The following is a 20,830-nucleotide window of genomic DNA, read 5'->3' as shown; positions in this document are numbered from 1 at the left end:
TCCGATCACCATCCAGAAAGATCGAATGATGCCAATTGACGTCCTTAACCGGTTGCCCTTTATGAAGAACTTTAAATCATATAGAAGCTTATATTTGCGTGTGTTTAGTGAATATGCACATAGGTCATCGAAATGTGCACAACCAATCGCCTCAATCGTGATCTGGTAGCAGCAGACGATGAGGCTCTTCTTGTAAGCAGTGTTGTGAGAGGCGTACGCCTCAATACCTGAAGCGTACGCCTCATAGGCGAAGCGCACACTCAAGGTATTGAGGCGTTTTAGGCTTGAAACGCACGCTTCACTCATGTGAAGCACACGCCTCAAGTCGAAACGCTCTTCGCTTCTAAAGCGTACACATCTATGTAGTCCCTACAAACCGCCCCTTTCTTGCCAAAATCCGCCGCTGGGGACATTGACGAGTAGGTTGGCGCCGCGAAGCCAATGGCGAAGAGGGCAAGGATCCCGACGACGACAAGGATCGCGATGAGAACCGCCGGGGAAACCTCCCTTGCACTTGCGCCGCCGGAGGAGCACCGCCAGAGTGTTCGGGTTAGGGAAGGGTCGGACACATAGAGTTGGGGGTTTTGGAGGAAGCTCTGGTCGAACGCCACGGTGTCGAAGGTGCTGGGGATCTTTCCGGTGAGGGCGTTGCCAGAGAAGTTGAGGAAGGTCGGCTTCAGTTTGTCGAGCTCTGACGGTATCTCGTCGGAGAGGTTGTTCTCCGAGAGGTCCAGACTGTTTAGGGACGACAGGGAGGCGAGCGACGTGGGGATGCCGCTGTTGAGTTCGTTGTGGCTCAGATCTAGTATAGATAGCCCCTGCAACGAGCCGATCTCTGAGGGTATTTGGCCGGAGAATCGGTTGCGGTCCTTCTGGGAGCCAATGAGGCAGAACTGGGCGAGGGAGCGGACGGTGCCGAAGAGAGAGAGAGAGAGAGAGAGAGAGAGAGAGAGAGAGAGAGAGAGACGAATGAGGATGCCCTAGGGGTCCGGGTCTCGGGGGTGAAAATGGATCGGGTTCGATTGGACCCGATTGATCATGAAGCGTACGCCTCGAGGCTTGAGGCTTACTCCTCGCTTCGCAACATGCTCAACGCCTCGCTTCGCCGCTTAGCCTCAGCGCATTTAACAACCTTGCTTGTAAGAGAGGTTGTCCTCAACAAGGCTTTATAAAGTACAAACAGGCACCAACATTCACTATGCGATGAAGATGATTAGAATGAGTTTATGATGATCAGAGGGATCTTAGGGTGATGGGAGGGATCTTACAGTGATCAAAGGGGATGATCGACTCGCAAGATGCGTCTCCGATGAGAGGGAATGAGGGTTTGGAGCTAAACACTGCGTATGAGAGAGAGAGAGAAGAGGAAGAGTGCTCTCTTCTCCCTCACCTCCTTTTCCTCCACTGAGGGCGAATTAGAAACGAGGGAATGGGGCCAAATAATCTCGCATTGATCGAAATGGGCGTTGGTGGCTTCCGTCTCACAGATCGAAATGTGCGTTGATCGAGAGAGAGAATTCTTACATTGGATTTGTCTTTGGCTTCATTGAGTCGTTCCCCAAATTTGTAGAGTCTATCGATATCGCTCTGCTCATCGTTTGATGCCATTTGAAAACAGTGATGCTTGAGATGAAGGAAAATGGTTTGCTGTTAGCAAGAGAATGAAGATGAAGATGGTGATTTTGTTTCGGAAGAAATAGTTTGCTGCAAACAGAGGAACAATGAAGAAGATGGGAAGAGAAGTGAGAGAGTATGGGAAAGGGAGTTTGAGAGGGGTGTGTGTGTGTGTGAAACCAAAATAACTTTGTATTTTGAACATGGTGGACGGCGTTTCGCATATGCAGCATCTCATGTTTGTTACAAAAACCGTGAATCATACATATTTGATTCGATTTCTCATGGGCAACAACTTTTTTGTTTGGTTGTTGGGTCATTGAGATTCGAAATCACATTTGGATGAGATTTGGAATCTCATGTGAACGAAACAAGCGTCCCCTTGGAGGTTTCGACTCTTCTCTTCCGACCCTTGACCCCAAAAAGAAGTGGACAAAAATGCTCTGCAAGAAACGCACCCTGTTTAGTTGACTCTCTTTGTATTGTAGTATCCACAATAAAAAATCTCTTCATATTCTTAATAGCCTGATTTAGGGAAAATGATTGTGTAAAAAAGAAATGGAAAATTCTAAAATAGATAAAACATTAAAATAAGCTGATAAAAAGGAACACACAAAAAAAAGAAGAATATTGAAAGCCAATAAGTTTATATTAAGATTGAGAAATCGAAGAGACAATGGCAACCTGAACTTACCGTGCTTAAAATATTTATAAAAAAGGAATTATCTTAAATTCAAAATACGACGACGTTTGCAATATATATTCTACATATACGAGCAATAAGACTCTCACTACCCATGCACCCACCCTACCAGGAATGTAAACTAGTCGAATTCGGTTCAAAATCTTCAGATGTATTTTTTACCCTATCCCACTAATCGGATATATAATCAGAGTCAGATTTGGATTCGAACTTGCACATGCAATAATTAACTATAACTGAATCCAAGTGCAACAGTAAGTATAATTCTAGAATCCGGACTGACATTCGTGTAGAAACAGTGAATCTTGCTGTCAGCCTTAATTTCAAACCTCTTAAATACTTAACCTTTTGGAAAATTTGCAAGAATCCTACAGGATTGCACTGTGAATCCAAATCCAGTAGGATGATATTATGTAAAACCGAATCCACTTAGTTAATTTGGCTTAGTCCGCTCTCTTTCATTGATAACTTGGCGCTGAGAAGGATCTATAAACATATTTGATAAGATCCTGACTGTACGTGACAAATTTGGTTTGTAAATGCCACAAGCGGTAATTAATTTTGTCCAATTGATAGAAACAATAACGAGATTGTGTTTCATTGAATGGCAGGATTGGAAACGAAAGAAGTTGATGATCTGGACGCCATTGATAAACGGAACCTCATTCTTCACACAAACTCTCAAGTATGAGCCGATGGCTCTAATACTATGTGAAGAATCAAAAGCAAAGAAACAAACACACAACACATGATTTAGAGTGGTTTGTTCAATGTGACCTACATCCACTACAAACTCTCAAGTATGAGCTGATGAATTTGATACTATGAAGAATAAAAAACAAAGAAACAGACACAACACATGATTTAGAGTGGTTTTCAATGTGACCTACATTCACTATCAATATCGTCTTCCTCTCTCTCTCTCTCTCTCTCTCTCTCTCTCTCTCTCTCTCTCTCTCAACGATAGAGTTGAGTCTTTTTTTATTTTGTTTGTCAACAATTACAAAACTTTGACCATTAGTTATATGCAAATGATGGTTTTTTCTTTCACAACTTCTTTGCCAGGATTGTAAGACCAACTAGACAAGGTTTCCTTCTCAATAGTTGGATGAGATATGAACTCAAGCAGATTAGAAAACTTGCCATAACAACAAAGCTCGTCTCCTAAGGTAGAGCTTCTAGATTCTCCAATTTTATCCTTAGGATCTGTAGACTATTCTTCACCAACACGTCTATTGATCTCGCCTGCTTTGGATTCATCCAATCATATCTAGGTCACTAGTATTCTTCACTAGAAGAAAAAAGAAGAAACAAGAAAGAGTGAAACAAAAAGAAGCAGCAGAAGAAGAGGACGAGAGAAAGAAGAATATAAGTTGGACCTCAACAAGCCCCTTTGAGAGCCGCATCAAAGTAGCGTTAGGTTGTGTAGCATTACCGCATGATGCTCAGTCGGGACTCCGAAAGATGCACTGTAGCTACAGTGCATGTTTCAAAGAGAACACGAGTACTATTTTGCAAATGGTGGGGCCCACAACAAAAGGCCTAACCCCAGCCGAGAGGGTGGTGTATGTTCGCCCCCGATGATTCACTGAATTCCACGTCTGTGTTCGGGGTTCAAAAAAGCACCATGTATATAAGCACATGAAGCTCGTATTCCCGTGTATGTTGACATCACTCAGCATTGGAGTCTGGTGCGGTTGCAAAGACTTAAGTACCCTTTTTTGCTATTTTTGCCATAAAACAATGGTTTGAGAAAATGACAAAAATGTCCTTCATTCAAAAAAGAAAAACAAATGGTTAAAAAAAAAGACAAACATGTCCTTCATCCAGAAAGCCGAGGATGATGTTGACTCTTCAAAGTCTACACAACGAAACAAACCTTAGCCGACGATCCGATGGTGATCCGGTGAAACAATGGTGAGCCGACGATCCGATGGTGAGCTGGCGATCCGATGGTCATCCGGCGAAACGAACCTGAGCCATCAAAAATGTCTGTTTGAACTTTTCATCGTTATCTTCTTCTTCTTCCTTCTCCGTAAAACATTGTAAAACCCCCTCTCTCTCTCTAGAGAAGAAATCAAGGGAGGCAAAGAGTTCCTCTGGAGAAGGCCATGAACATCAACCCTCTCACTCTCTCTCCCTTCTCTTTCTACTTCTGTGCATATCCAGCAGACAATCCTACATTGCTCTATCAAACGCCGACTGACCTGCACACTGACTGTAGCATCGTTCAACTTGATGAGTTATGGACCCTGATTCATAGTTTTTGCCCTTACAGGAGGGGGTTTGGGGGCTCCTCCCAGCATGGGTGGCATCATTCAACTTGATGAGTTGTGAAGCCTGATTTAGAGTTTTTGCCCTTACAGGAGAGGGGTCTGAGGGCTCCCCCGGTGCGGGTTCCGCTGCGCAGTCAGCGAGCGGGGGTTCAGGGGGGGCGCTCATGGTGGAAGGCCCGACAATACTACAAATCGCTGTGGGGCTCGTTGGAGACCCGAAAACCCTACAAATCGCTGTAGAAAATCCCGACAATACTACAAATCACTGTTGAAAGGCCGACTAACACTATAAATCATTGTGGGGCTCGTTGAAGACCAAAAAATACTACAAATCGATGTAGGAAGGCCCAATAATACTACAAATCACTGTTGGAAGACCAGACAACACTATAAATCACTGTGGAGCTCGTTGGAGACTCGATAACACTAAAAATCGCTGTAGAGGAGTCATTGGAAAAATCACAGGAAAGAAACATAAAAAGAAAAATAGAAAAATCGTGGGAAGGGGTGTTACGAAAACCTCGAGCAAGAAACAACCGAAGGAAACATGAGCCCCACAATTAAACAAAACACTTTATTGCTCTTTTTTGATAGTTAAAAGAGGGAAAGAAAATAAAAAAATTATACAAGGCCCAAAAAAAAATTGGTCCGGGGGGTGCTGCCCCCCGAGCCCTCCGCCAGGGGTGGCTCCTCCCTGGACCCCCGCCCGATGACCGTGCAGCAGGACCCGCGCCGGGGGGAGCCCTCAAACCCCCTCCTGTAAGGGCAAAAACTCTAAATCAGGCTCCACAACTCATCAAGTTGAATGATGCTACCCACACTGGGAGGAACCCCCAAACCCCTTCCTGTAAGGGCAAAAACTATGAATCAGGCTCCACAACTCATCAAGTTGAACGATGCTACCCACACTGGGAGGAGCCCCCAAACCTTCCTTCTGTAAGGGCAAAAACTCTGAATCAGGCTCCACAACTCATCAAGTTGAATGATGCTATCCACGCTGGGAGGAACCCTCAGACCCCCCTTCTGTAAGGGTAAAAACTCTGAATCAGGCTACACAACTCTTCAAGTTGAATGATGCTACCCACTCTAGGAAGAGCCCTCAGACCCCTCTCCTGTAAGGGTAAAAACTCTGAATCAGGATCCACAACTCATTTAGTTGAATGATGCTACCCACGCTGGGAGCAACCCCCAAACCCTCCTTCTGTAAGGGTTAAAACTCTGAATCAGGCTCCACAACAGTCAATGTGCAGGTCAGTCGGTGCTTGATGGAGCAATGTAGGATCTTCTGCTGGATGTGCACAGAAGCAGAAAGAGAAGGGAGAGAGAGAGTGAGAGGGTTGATGTTCATGGTCTCCTCCAGGGGAGATTTTTTTCTTGGATAATCTTGCAGTGCAGAGACTGAGTCTTAAATAATCATCTTTGGAGCACTTAAGTCTTTACAACCACTCATTTTCTAGAATCGTCATTTTTTTGGACACCGATGGAGGAGAGGGTACTTAAGTCTTTGCAATCGCATCAAACTCCAACGCTAATTAATGCTAACAAACATGGGGATACAAGACACACATGCTTAAATACGTGGTGCTCATTGGGAGCCCCGAACACAAGCTGTAGCTAACTGCTCTCTTCGGGGGAGAACATATAACCTGCTCGCACCCCAGCTTACCTATCGAAAAAAAAAATCTTTACTATAGCTCAGAAAAATGTCGAAATTACATCTGGAAGAAATTGTCATTTTATTTAATGTAGTCGATCATACATATAATAGAAATTACCATTTTATTCATAATTTTTCAAAAATTTTTATTGATGTAACCCTAATAATGTGATATGTGTGGTTTTTTTAATAGAAAATAAATTTCCAATCATGTATTGTATACGCAATTTTTTTCAAAAGTCTTAACAAATTCACTGTTTATAATATGTGAATTTTATGACTTAAAAATCGAAACTTGATGCAAGGTGCGATCCCTAGCGAACAAAATATGTTGAATACAACTATTAAGGTCAGATTGAGTGAATGCAACTCGGACTTATGGTTTCCAATTACTACATTGTACATTATATATATATATATATATATATATATATATATATATATATATATATATATATATATATATATAGAGAGAGAGAGAGAGAGAGAGAGAGAGAGAGAGAGAGAGCCAAAAGAAGATCAACATTACCACTCATGAAGATCAACAAAAGGTTGAACCCATGAATCGAATAAGATAGAAAACAAAAATAAAATATAGAAAAATAAAAAGCTAAAAAAAAAGAAACTACAGATAGCAAGAGACAACAAAGCCAAGCTCAACCAAGATCCGCTGAATTATAGGGAACCACCGATGAGTGAACATTGTTCAGAGGGAAGGAGAGGTCTCTAAGATGCATACGTAGAATCACATATACATCAATCAGGATTTTATGGACACAATTATTAAGGATGACCAAAATTTGACAAAAAACATCATTATGTGCCATCCAAACAAACCACCAAGTCGTAAGCAACCACGTCTTCCAGATTAGTCTTCACCGCTTGCATCGTCTAATTTTAACAGAGCCCAAGAACAGATCAAGCACGAAAGACTCCTCTTTGACAATTACATCTGGAGATCTTCACATCCTATTAAATAGGGTCACAAAGATTGGGCATGACCAGAATAAATTTGAGGTAGTTTCTTCAGCAGCTTGACAAAGCACACACCAACTAGAAAACTGAAAACTCAACTTTTTTAAATAACTATGAGTTTGAACTCTATCATGCAAAATTAACCAAGCTAAGAACCGAGATCTTGGAGAAGAACCCTTAGCCCATAACACACACTCAGGGAACCAATCTGCTCCTGGGAGGAGCAATGATCTATACACTTTGTGGGTGTAGAACGCACCATTTGGCGCAATCGCCCATTGCAACTACTGATCATAATTTTTGGCATCCCCAATTTGATCTCTGAAGAACGATAAGGCTCTCATCCACATACTTCGCAAGTGCGAGATCGCCAACCCCAAGTTCCATGACAAGAAAAAGATAAATCTGAATCACTATATTTAGCATAAAGCAAACAAGCACATGAAGAATCTGGTTGATGGGTCATCCAACATTATTTGGCCACAAGAGCAATACTCCTCTGTCTTGGAGCAAAAACACCTAAGCCAACTATATGCCTAAGTAACACTGCCATTCGCCAACCAACCAAATGGCGCTTACCTTAGAGTTGACACCCAGACCAAAGAAAATTCACCATTAAACAACAAATTTGCTTATTCACACTCACAGGCATCACGAACATTAAAGTCAGACGACCAACAATAAAGAGATAAGATGTCTGCTAAAAAAAAAAGCAGGAAAAAAGAGAGAAGAAGTTTGGCATCTAAATTCCAATGAAAATTACAAAAGGCCTCCCAACTTACAAGATATCAACAAATGGTTTCCTAACCCGTCGGTACCACAATACCCGCAATCGGTATGATTTAAGAAAAATATATATCATTTATATTAGCAGCAATCTGTCAAAAAGCATCGTACCAAGCACATGGTGCGGGTTTAGGTTGGGCCCATTGGGAACGAGAGTCATTCTGAAATTACCCGAAGCAGGTTATATGTTTCCCCCGAACAGGGCATCTCATGTTCGTGGGTCCCAAAAAGCACCACGTATGTAAGCATGTGCGTCTCGTATCCCCATGTTTGTCAGCATCACTTAGCGTTGGAGTTTGATGCGATTGCAAAGACTTAAGTACCCTCTCCTCCATTGCTGCCAAAAAAATGACGATTCTAAAAAAGGAGTGGTTGTAAAGACTTAAGTACCCCAAAGATGATTATTTAAGACCCAGACTCTGCACTGCAGGATTATCCAAGAAAGGAATCCCCCTTGGAGAAGGCCATGAACATCAACCCTCTCACTCTCTCTCCCTTCTCTTTCTGCTTTTGTGCATATCCAACAGACGATCCTACATTGCTCCATCAAGCACCGACTGACCTGCACACTGACTGTAGCATCGTTCAACTTGATGAGTTATGAAGCTTGATTCAGAGTTTTTGCCCTTATAGGAGGGGGGTTTAGGGGCTCCTCCTAATGTGGGTAGCACAATTCAACTTGATGAGTTGTGGAGCCTGATTCAGAGTTTTTACCCTTACAGGAGGGTGGTCTGGGGGCTCTTCCTAGTGTGGGTAGCATCATTCAACTTGATGAGTTTTGGAACCTGATTCAGAGTTTTTGCCCTTACAAGAAGAGGGTTTGGGGGCTTCTCCCAGCATGGGTAGCATCATTCAACTTGATGAGTTGTGGAGCTTGATTCAGAGTTTTTACCCTTATCGGAGGGGGGTCTGGGGCTCCTCCCAGTGTGGGTAACATCATTCAACTTGATGAGTTGTAGAGCCTCATTTAGAGTTTTTGCCTTTACAGAAGGAGGGTTTGGGGGCTTCTGCTAGCGTGAGTAGCATCATTCAACTTGAGTTGTGGAGCCTGATTCAGAGTTTTTACTTTTACAGGAGGGGGGTCTGGGGGTTCCTCCCAGCGTGGGTAACATCATTCAACTTGATGAGTTGTAGAACTTGATTTAGAGTTTTTGCCCTTACAGGAGGGGGGTTTGGGGGCTCCTCCCAACGTGGGTAGCATCATTCAACTTGATTAGTTATGGAGCCTGATTCAGAGTTTTTGTCGTTACAGGAGGGGGGGTTCGGGGGCTCCCACCGGCACGACTCAATTTTTTTTGGGGCCTTTATATGATCTTTTTTATAAATCGCTACTCTATAATATGATTTTCACTATAAATCGTTGCTCACTGATTTGATTTTTATTGTAAATCGCTACTCTCTGATCTGATTTTTACTGTAAACCGCTACTCTCTGATATGATTTCTACTATAAATCGTTACTCTCTTATCTGATTTTCACTGTAAATCGTTACTCTCTGATCTGATTTTCACTGTAAATCACTACTCTTTGATCTGATTTCTACTGTAAATCGTTACTCTCTGGTAAATTGCTACTCTCTTATCTTATTTTCACTGTAAATCGCTACTCTCTTATCAATGTAAATCGCTACTCTCTTATCACTGTAAACCACTACTATTTGATCTGATTTCTACTGTAAATCGCTACTCTATGGTCTGATTTTTACTATAAATCGCTACTCTCTGATCTGATTTTCACTGTAAATCGCTACTCTTTGATCTGATTTATACTGTAAATCGCTATTCTTTGGTCTGATTTTTACTGTAAATTGCTACTCTCTAATCTAATTTTCACTGTAAATCGCTACTCTTTGATCTGATTTCTACTGTAAAATGCTACTCTCTGGTGTGATTTTTACTGTAAATCGCTACTCTCTGATCTAATTTCTACTGTAAATCGCTACTCTCTGGTCTGATTTCTACTGTAAATCGCTACTCTCTGATCTGATTTCTATTGTAAATCGCTACTCTCTGGTCTAATTTTTATTGTAAATCATTGCTCTCTGATTTGATTTTTATTGTAAATCGCTAATCTATGATCTGATTTCTATTATAAATTGCTACTCTCTGATCTGATTTTTACTATAAATCGTTACTCTCTGATTTGATTTCTATTATAAATCGCTACTCTCTGATCTGATTTTTATTATAAATCGTTACTCTCTGATCTGATTTCTACTGTAAATCGCTACTCATTGTTCTAATTTCTACTGTAAATCGATACTCTAAAATTTTTTTGGAGCCTTGTATAAATTTTTTCTTTTCTTTCCATATTATATATATCGAAAAAGAGCAATAAAGTATTTTTCTTAATCGTGGTGCTCATGTTTCCTTCGGTTGTTTCTTGCTCGAGGTTTTCGTAATACCTTTTCTCATGATTTTTTTTTTCGCTTTGCGATTTTCGTCATGATGGGAAAGCTAGAGGTTGTACTCTATTATAGGTGTACTGGAGGAAGATTCTATTGTAGGTGTCCCTCGAAGGCGGAGGAGGAGCCGCCATAGTTGGTTGCTCGCTGGACGAGAGCAACATTCTGCCACTGCTAGTAGAAAGAGGATGACGATCACCATTGGATTGTCGGCTATTTGCATCCCTTGATTTCTTCTTTAGAGAGAGAGAGGGGTTTTTACAGTGTTTTACGGAGAAGGAAGAAGAAGAAGATGATGAAAAGTTTAAACATACATTTTTGATGGCTCAAGTTCATTTCGTCGGATCACCATCGGATCGCCGACTCACCATCGTTTCGTCGGATCACCATCAGATCATCAGTTAAGGTTCGTTTCGTTGTGTAGACTTTGAAGAGTCAACATCATCCTCGACTTTCAGGATGAAGGACATGCTTGTCCTTTTCTTGAACCGTTTATTTTTCTTTTTTAAATGAAGGACATTTTTGTTATTTTCTCAGATCAGCGTTTTATAGCAAGAATAACAAGAAAGAGTACTTAAGTCTTTGCAATCGCACCAGACTCCAATACTGAGTGATGTCAATATACACGGGAATACGAGCCCCACGTGCTTATATACGTGGCGCTCATTCAAACCCGGGAACATAGACGTGGGATTCAGTGAATCATTTGGGAGGGAACATACACCACACTCCCTAAATTGCCCATGATTCATTGATGATAACGAGAAGCACAGCCACATGGGATGAAGATGGAAAACTAAACTCACTACTGTCCTAACACGAATCTCATCATTTGAAATAGGATAGGTTCCATCGTACATTCAATCCTAGCAATCCCATCAACAGCGAGATGGTTCTGATGGATGGCTAGATGGAATCCATCCTATTTCAAATGTGGGATCCGTGTGTTGCTGTTCCCAAGGGACCACACCTCCTCCTCGTATGACCCCAAGAGCGACCTTGACGGCAATTCCGTCGACGTCACTGTCGCCGTCGTGGTTGTTGTCGTCGTTCCACCACTGCTGCTGGTCACGAAACCAGAGTCGAGTCCAAATTCATTCATAGGTGGAGACCAGAAAACCGGAATCGGCATCTTGGGCGGGAGTGTCGGTGGCTCGGCCTGGAAGCATAATGCCCGGATCGCCTCCCTCATCGTCGGCCTCCTCTCGCGGTCCGGGTGTGCGCACCACAGCCCCACCACCATCATGCACTCTGCCTCCCTCACATCAAACTGGGACCCCAGTTGCTTGTCCACAGCCTCCAGGAGCGCGCTCGCCCCGTACAGCGTCCACACGCACTCTATCAGCTGGGCCTCCTGTTCTCTGGCAGGCCGAACGACCCTCCGCCCGCACACGATCTCCAGAAGCACAACCCCGAAACTGTATACGTCGGTCTCCTTGCTGGCCTTGCCCGTGATCATGCACTCCGGAGCGAGGTACCCCATCGTCCCGGCCGGCATCGTCGTCTTGGGGTTGCAGCCGTGATCCACAAACCGCGCCAGCCCGAAGTCTCCGAGTCGTGGGTTGAACTCCGAGTCGATCATTACGTTGCTTGACTTGATGTCGCGGTGCACCACGCACTTCTCCCACTCCTCGTGCAAGTACAGCACCGCCGATGCCAGTCCCAGGGCCACCTTCGTTCGCTGGGCCCAGGTCATGAAAAGGCCAGCCATGGGGCCGAAGAGGTGCGAGTCCAGGCTCCCTCCCTCCATGTACTCGTAGACCAGCAGGAGCTCGCCCCGCTCGTGGCACCACCCGATCAGCCTCACGAGATTACGGTGGCGCAGCCGGCTGATCACGGTCACCTCCGAGACAAACTCCTTCTTGCCCTGGCTCGACCTGTCTTTCAAGAACCGCTTGACCGCCACGGCCTCGTGGGTATCCCCGAGAACGCCTCGGTACACCCCGCCGAACCCACCTTGCCCGAGCTTCCCCTCCTTGCTGAAATCGTTTGTTGCCGCCGCAAGCTCCCTGTAGCTAAATCTCCTCGGTCCTGTAGTGAGATCCATTGTCATGTCGAAGTCCTCCTCCTGCTTCACCTCCGTCTTAATATTTTTCATCCTCCTTCGAATGAAAACCAAAGCCGTTATTATAGCACCAAGAAGTAGCACAACTAAACAAGATGTCACTATGACGACAACCCTCTTCTGGTTAGCAGTACCCGCTGGGGGGACATGACCTTCTTGGGTAGTGGGAGCAGGAGCAGGAGCAGGGGCAGAAGTGGGGACGGTAGATGTGAAATTCCACTTCAAGATCTGGTGGACCTCGGCGTATGATCCGGTGGCTGCCGAGAAGCCAATGATGACAAGCTCCGGAAGGACCGTGGTGAAATCGATCTCTAGGAAGAGGTTCAATGGTCCCTTGACCGATGAGTCACCGTCTTTCTTGTAGGTTAAGTTTGTAGAGAGGGCCCTGTTCGTGGAGTTGTACCAGACCGACGCTACGCAGTAAAATTTTCCGGAGAACTCGTTCAGCCAACGGGCGATCTTGGAGGATTTCACGGAGTTGACGTCGATCCCAATATGGCTCCCCAACGGTTCACCGGTGTTCTGGTACGTGTCGAACTCAACAGCCACGATTTGGTTGGTACGGTTGCCGTCGGTGGTCTGGTTGACGAGGCCGAGCCATTCGCCGGTAGAATTTGGAGGCAGGGTCGAGCCTACGCGGCTGAGGAAGAAGGCGATGCCGTCGCCGGTTTCATTGGGGTTGCCGGTGTTTTGGGTGTCGATTATGAATGTGAAGTGGGTGGTGAAGTCCGCAACGAACCTCGTTGCAGTGTCGTAGAGCCTGATGGGTTCCTTGTAGGTGGCCCTACCTGTGCTACTCTCAATCTTGCCGCCCACGTTGTTGCGGGTGAGGTCAATGATACCGTCTCCCGAAACGTAGGCGTCACGTTCTAAGTTGATTTCAGGGTTGTTGGGTGAGAAGGAAGAGTAACTAAAATTAAAGATCCCGGTGGTCGTTGAACAAGAAACGAAGGAGAGGAGGAAGAAGAAGATGAGGAGGTGAGACATTGGAGAGAGAGAGAGAGAGAGAGAGAGAGAGAGTCTGCGTCTAAGGGTTGATGGTGAGAGAAGCATTTACATGTAAATGTGCCTCTGGTGAGCGACCTGTTCAGTCTTTTGGTAATTCAAAGAAAAGTCAACCGATACTCACAAAAGCTTGATTTTCAGAAATATTTTGCAAAAACATGAAAATTGATAAACAATTTCAAGATAATGATGACAAAAAGTAACTTTTCAAAAATATCAGAGGAATATTGACGACCAATAATAAATTCATGTCAATACACTCTGAAAGAATCCCATGCTTAAAATACGTATCACTTGGAATTATCTTAAATCCATTACATGGGAGACGAATTGATTGAGACGTAGGCCCTGCCGATCATCTTAAATTCATGACATGTTCCGTTTTTTTTTTTCATATATTATTTATTCTTTACTTAAAAAAGACATGAAGCGGCGTTGACCTGACTACTGATAAGAATGCAAATGGTTGAAGCTAGAACAGTACGTACTGTTTTCATTTAGTTATCAAAATCGCTGATTCGAATCGAACCACCGTTTTTGGATTTGTTCCACAGCCTGATTCTGGCCGCTGCTGAATTGGCCAATTCAGCTGTATGGGGAGCATGAGTCCCGGGTGGTAGAGTGGGTGTGTGGGCTCAATGGGGCGGGGCCACTGTCGATGAGAAGCTAGGGTCCGACGAGTTTGACCGGAGGGAGGCAGAGCACTTGATGGTTATGGGTCTGTGGTGCGCGCATCCAGACCACGAGAGTAGGCCGACGATGAGGGAGGTGCTCCGGTTGCTGAGGTTCCAGTTTGAGCTGCCGAGGTTACTGCCCATGCCATTTTTCTGCATGAGTCCAACCATGGAGCTGGGGTTCACAACCATGACAACATTTCATGTGGGGTCCGAATTATGCAGCTGTGGGCCTCATGCAATGCTGTCATGTGATTGGCTTCACATAGCCATGGTAATTATACTGCCCCTCTCGTTGACGTTGCCCTTGAGGCGGGACCCCTTGATGATGAGGGTTGGGCTTAGTTTACTTTTCTCTTTCTAGTTGCGGCCATCATGACTATGGGTCCCACCACAACCCATGAGTGCGCGTGCATGCCTGTTTCACAGTTGCCACAACGAGATTGGATCCCGTCAAACCAGGGGTGAGACTACGTTTGACAGGATCCGCTCTCTGAAAAAATTCAACTGATTTGTCAAAATGCTTAAAGTACATTTTGTAAAATATATATACTGGCTATCTGTTTCTAATGATAGATAAATGAAACACTTCCTCATGATCCTTATTTATCTACTCGTACTCGATATTTCCAATAAAGATTGGGTTGGTTGAACTTGAAAATTCATTCATTGAATCAAATCAGTAAGCGATTGAATTGGATTTGATTGGATAGTACCAACAAAATCGAGCGCTAACTCCCATTTCTTAACTTAATTTTAAGGGTTTAAGAAAACTGAATAATTTTTTTAAAGGGAAAACTAAATAAATTTGATATGGCAAAAGGACTACCTTTAGTTGACTGTCTCTACCAATGTTGTTAGTATCGGCCGATAAGTACAGCGTATCACTAGAAAATCGATACAATACTACCTGAATCAACTTTTTTTTAAATATACAAAATAACTTATTTTTTAATATTATTTTAATGATTTTAACACGTGTCACAGGCTTAGAAGCGAAGACCCCCGTGACGTAGCTTCAGGCAAACACAAACATCGAAGGCAGGCCTTTTGAGCGCACAAACAACGCACGACACACGCGCACGAGCGAAAGCAAGAGTACACGTATGCACAAATACAAAAAGAGCAAAGAGACAAGGATGCAAAAAGCTTCTTTATAGATACTTGAAAGCAAAGTACATCAAGAGGGGAAGAGAGAGTCTGAATACACGGGGTTCTTAGGTCGTAAGGCCTTGTGGGGCACTCTAGAGTGCCAAAGAGGTATATACATCAGAGCAAAAGGTGAAAAATATGGTGGTCTGAAACACGCTCCCCCGCCTAAGTTGGCGCCGTCCTCTATGCTAATTGTTCATGGTAGCTTTCTATAAGTTGTCGATGCTGAAACATGTTGTTGGCCTTCTCTCAGGTGGCTTCACATTCTGACAATCCATTCCACTGCATTAAGTACTTTTTAACTTCCCCTAGATAGTTGTTGGAATGGTTGAGGATGACATCTGACTCTCTGCCTGGTACACCGACTGTTGAAGGAGCCTGCTGCGAGATCAGAGCACGTTGAGGCATGCTTCATTAAGGATCTCCTTCATCTTCGTGGAACGACTTCATGTTGCATATGTGGAATATCGGATGCACTTGAAAGTTTGCTGGCAAGTCCAATCGACATGCCAAGTTTTCCACACGTTCGATAATGGTGAATGGACCATCATACTTGCGAATAAGGCCTCAGTGGTGGCCCCGAAAGATAGTTGTGCAGTCAGGAAAGAGCTTGGCCAACACTTTGTCTCCAACACGAAATTCTGCTAGACGATACTTCTCATCTGCCCATTTCTTCATGCACTTGGTTCCCTTGTTTAGATATGCCTTCGTCAACTTTGTCTGATCTTGCCAGTTCCTGACAAACTAGTATGCATAAGGTGCTTTGCCACATCCTCACGCAGCAAGGGAGTGCGGAGTCTGCGACTGTTGTCCGGTTGCGACTTCAAATGGACTATGGTCGGATGACTCGCTCTTTTGAAGATTGTATCAGAATTGAGCCGCATCAAGTAAATCAATCCAATCCCTTTGGTTGGCACTGACAAAGTGCCGCAGGTATTCCTCCAGCATGCCATTTATTCTCTCTGTCTGTCTGTCGATTTAGGGGTGGAAACTTGTGCTGAAATGTAAGTTCGTCCCCATTAAGCGAAACACTTCTCACCAAAACTTGTCAGTGAAGTGTACATCACGATCACTGCCGATGCTCTCTGGAATTCCTCAATGCTTGATTACGTTTCGCACGAATAACTTTGCAGTATCTGTAGTTAAGCAGGTGGCAGGGGCAGGCACGAAGATAACATACTTCGAGACCTATCCACAACCACATAAATCGAACTACAACCTTGTGCTTTTAGCCAACTCACAATGAAGTCCATGGTTATGCACTCCCACAGACGGCTTGGCACAGATAGGGGCTCCAGTAGTCCACCAGATCTCTAATTGATGGGCTTGTCTTGTTGGCAAATCAAGCAAGTCCGCACATAAGCATCAATGTCATCGCGCATCTGTGGCCAATAGAATGCACGTTCCAACAATGCCAAGGTCCTCTGTTGCCCTAAGTAACCCGCCCAGGTAGTATCGTGACACTCATGTATCAAGCACCTCCTCAAGGTATCTTGTCGCAGAATGTATAGACGATCGCCCGCAGTGCAGAGCAAACCATCCTCTAGCCAGAATCTCTGTGTCTTTCCTTCCTTCACCAATGCGATCAATTGTTGAGCCATTGGGTCACTTTTTGAAGCTTCTCGCACTTATTCAAGAAGATCGTTTGTCGATTGGCTCGCACTTCCGTCCCAGGCGAGTAAAGCTGCAAGTTATGCCTTTTGACTAAAGGCGTCGGCCACAACATTGGTCTTGCCTGACTTATACTCGAGGACCATATCAAATTCTACCAAGAAATCCTGCCAACGTGCTTGCCAAGGACTCAACTTCTTCTGAGTTTGAAAGTAGCTTGTCGCAATGTTGTCAGTGCGCACAATGAACTGCGACCCCAAGAGATAGTGTCTCCATGTGCGGAGACAATGCATGACCGCCAACATCTCGTGCGTGTGCATAGTGTATCGACGTTCAGCGTCGTTCAACTTCCTACTTTCAAATGCGATAGGTGTTCTTCTTGGAGCAACACCCCACCAATAGCAAAGTCAGACGCATCAGTTTGCACTTCAAACGGTTGCCGACAGTCAGACTGGCTTCTCCATCAAGGCATGCTTTAACCCATCAAAAGCCTTCTGGCAAGCATCAAACCATAACCATGATTTGTCTTTCTTCAACAGATCTGTGAGTGCGACTACAATCTGAGAGTATCCCTTGATGAAGCGTCGATAATAATTTACATGCCCCAAGAAGGAGCACAACTCAGAAACCTTAGAGGGCGGCTCCCATGCTTGAATAGTTTCAATCTTCTTATGGTTCATTTTGAGAGTGCCTTCCCCCACAATATGCCCCAGAAAATGGACTTTCTTCTGGCTGAATAGGCACTTCTCTCGCTTGACATACAACTCATGGTCCTTCAGAGTCTGAAACACAATCTGAAGGTGCTAAACATGCTGCTTCATCGAGTCGCTATACACCACTATGTCATCCAAGTACACGATGACAAACTTGTCAAGGTGCAGATAGAAGATCTTACTCATTAAGGTTGAAAAGGTAGCGGACGCGTTCGTTAAGCCAAAGGGCATGACAAGAAATTCAAATGCCTCATATCACATTACGCAGGTAGTTTTTGGCTCATCCCCCTCTGTAACTCTGACTTGCCAGTAGCCAGATTTCAAATCCAACTTAGAGAAGACCTTTGCCTTTCTAAGTTGATCAAACAAGTCTGCGATCAAAGGAAGTAGGTACTTGTTCTTCACCGTTATTTTGTTTAGTGTCCTATTGTCGACACACAACCGCTTTGACCCATCATGCTTTGCTTGAAACAACACGGACGCTCCAAAAGGAGCTTTAGATGGTTGAATGATCCCCGCTTCGAGCATATCATCCAGTTGTTTGCGTAATTTCTGTAGCTTAGGAATTGTCATGCGATAAGGAGCCATTGTGGGTGGCCGTGCACCTGGCACTAATTCAATCTGATGGTCTACCTCACGCCTCAGAGGTAGCTTCTTTGGCATCTCGACAAGCATAACATCGCCAAACTTCTTCAATACTGGCGCTAAGGCCTCTAGGACATCTGCGACTTCTTCTGCCTCGTTTGTAGCGTGGATTGTGACAAGAAAAGTCTCGTTACCATTTTTCATGTCTCACTTCAACTGGAGCGCAAACACTAAGCGCTCACAGGATTTCCCTGCCATCGCAGTAACCATGCAGGGCTGACTCTCACTCTCAAAGCTGACAACATTGAGGTGGGACATCAACACTACCTTGTTGCTTCTTAAGAATTCCATTTCGAGGATGACTTTAAAATCATCCATAGGTGCAACTGATAATGTGATCCTTCCCGACCAATTATGGATCCACACTGGTACATCACGAGCGACGTCGTAGATGGCCTTTGCCTCCGAATTAACCGCTTTCATGCGGCTCTCTTTTTGTTTCCACTGTAATCTCAATCGTTCTGCTTTTTCACGCAAGATGAAGTTGTGCGTAGCACCAGTATCTATCAATGCTTTGGTAAGTCTTCCGTTGAGTAGAAGTTTTAAGTACATCAACTCTTTGCATATTGTCGGTTCCACAACAGTTGTGACCTTTATTGTATTCATCATCTGCATTGTGCCAACTGTTGGCGCCTCTGTAGGTTGATCCTCTTCCTTACTCTGAACAATATTCGTAGCTCGGGGTGCGTGGTTATCTCCATTCTCTTGACCACGATTTTTATTGGGACATATATCCTGCCAATGATTCCCATGACAGATACACCAGTCACAAGGACGATAATTGTTGCCCTGAAAGTTATTCCAATTTTGGTTATTATTTTGACCATCTTGTCGATCATGATTCTGCAGGTTTCTCCGACCAACATTTTGTCTTTGGTTGTTTCTTCGATTATCCCTTCGATTGTTGCGATTATTTCCTTGTTGTCTGCCTTGAAATGCAGGGTCATTCATATCAAGCTCGACAAGTTTTTCTGCAATCACAAGCACCTTAGCTAGCATTGCAGGATCATGCCGAATGAGTTCTTGGTTTGCCCATCCTTGCAGCAGGTTGCCAAAATAGAACAATCGATCCTGATAATCCATTCTCTCTACTTCCAGCATTATCGAAGAGAATGCCTTGACATAGTCATGCATTGACCTTGTCTGTTTCAATGCCAACAACCTTTTGCAGGCCATTTTCTCTTGATTTTTAGGTAAAAAATAGTATCGCATTTTCTTCTGGAGGTCCTCCCATAATACTATAGCAATCAATCCCCATCGAACATCACCTAAGCGACGTCTCTACCAGAGAGTTGCTTCATCCGCAAAGTACATTGTTGTGGTCTGCAGCCTATCTGCGTCCTTCTTTATCCTCACAGCTTCTAAAAACTGATTCATCTCGTAGATAAAATTATTGAGATCCTTTGAGTCCCGCGTGCCTTTATACTTTACGGGCTCAAGTAACCTGTAATGTGGTCTATCCACGTATATCGCAATGCCGCCAGCCGGATCAGTTCTCAACTACCGCTCTAATTGTTCATTCTTTCGTTGGACAATATCAAATTCAACAACCATGATGTTGAACCAACCCAAAAAATCATCAAATCTGGTGGAAAAATCTTCCACCGAGTAGTTAAGTTTAGTGACAAGACTTTCCACCGAGTCTTTCACTCCCTCTACCGTTGTCTTGATCTTTGCATTGAGATCATTAAAACCGACACAAATTCCATTATCCAACTTCTCCATGTTGGTCATCGACCCAGTCAGCTCCGCAACATCGCGCGAGATGGCTGACACCCGATCATCGGCCATGAAGTCCTCTTCAGCAGAAACCATACTATCTGAAGGAGTCATGACATTCTTCTTTGGTGCCATTGTCACTCCCAATGTTGACAAGGCTCTGATACCAACTTGTCACGGGCTTAGAAGCGAAGGCCCCCGCGATGTAGCTTCGGGCAAACACAAACACTGAAGGCAGGCCTTTTGAGCGCACAACACACGCGCATGAGCGAAATCAAGAGTACGCGTATGCACAAACACAAAAAGAGCAAAGAGACAAGGATGCAAAAAGCTTCTTTATAGATACTTGAAAGCAAAGTACATCAAGAGGGGGAGAGAGGGTCCGAATACATGGGGTTCTTAAACCGTAAGGCCTTCTGAGGTACTCTAGAGTGCGAAAGAGGTATATACATCAGAGCAAATGTTGAAAAACATGGCGGTTCGAAACATTCTGATTGACACATAATATTTTTTAATTGTTTTTTGAATGATTCGTACCAATACACTTGAGTATGGGTATCAGCCAATACACCTGAATCAACCAAACAATACAAGTCCAATTATGATATGGACAACAATACTCTTGATAAAATACATGGAGGATGTATCCTTGGCAAACATCCTTAAGAACATTTTTCAAGCAGCAACCATTGAAGAGTTAAATGGCCCATTTTGTTTTTTTTTTTCAAAAAAGAAAAATGCAGAACAACCATACCATTTGAGGTTTAAACTTGCAACATCCCAACACAAGGTGTCGTGCACTAACTACTCTTGCCAAACAAGCGGAGCCCC

At 44.0% G+C, this 20,830-nt stretch overlaps 1 pseudogene; it reads right to left on the bottom strand.

Annotated features, from left to right (window-relative positions):
* Window positions 1-320: 320 nt before the first annotated feature.
* LOC149841761 (L-type lectin-domain containing receptor kinase IX.1 pseudogene) lies at window positions 321-18,424 on the bottom strand (annotated as a pseudogene).
* Window positions 18,425-20,830: the final 2,406 nt, after the last annotated feature.

The sequence above is a fragment of the Nuphar pumila genome, chromosome 3 (genome assembly GCF_984573655.1).
Source record: "Nuphar pumila chromosome 3, dmNupPumi1.hap1.1, whole genome shotgun sequence".
Lineage (NCBI taxonomy): Eukaryota > Viridiplantae > Streptophyta > Magnoliopsida > Nymphaeales > Nymphaeaceae > Nuphar > Nuphar pumila.
This window is presented reverse-complemented; position numbering and strand designations above follow the sequence as displayed.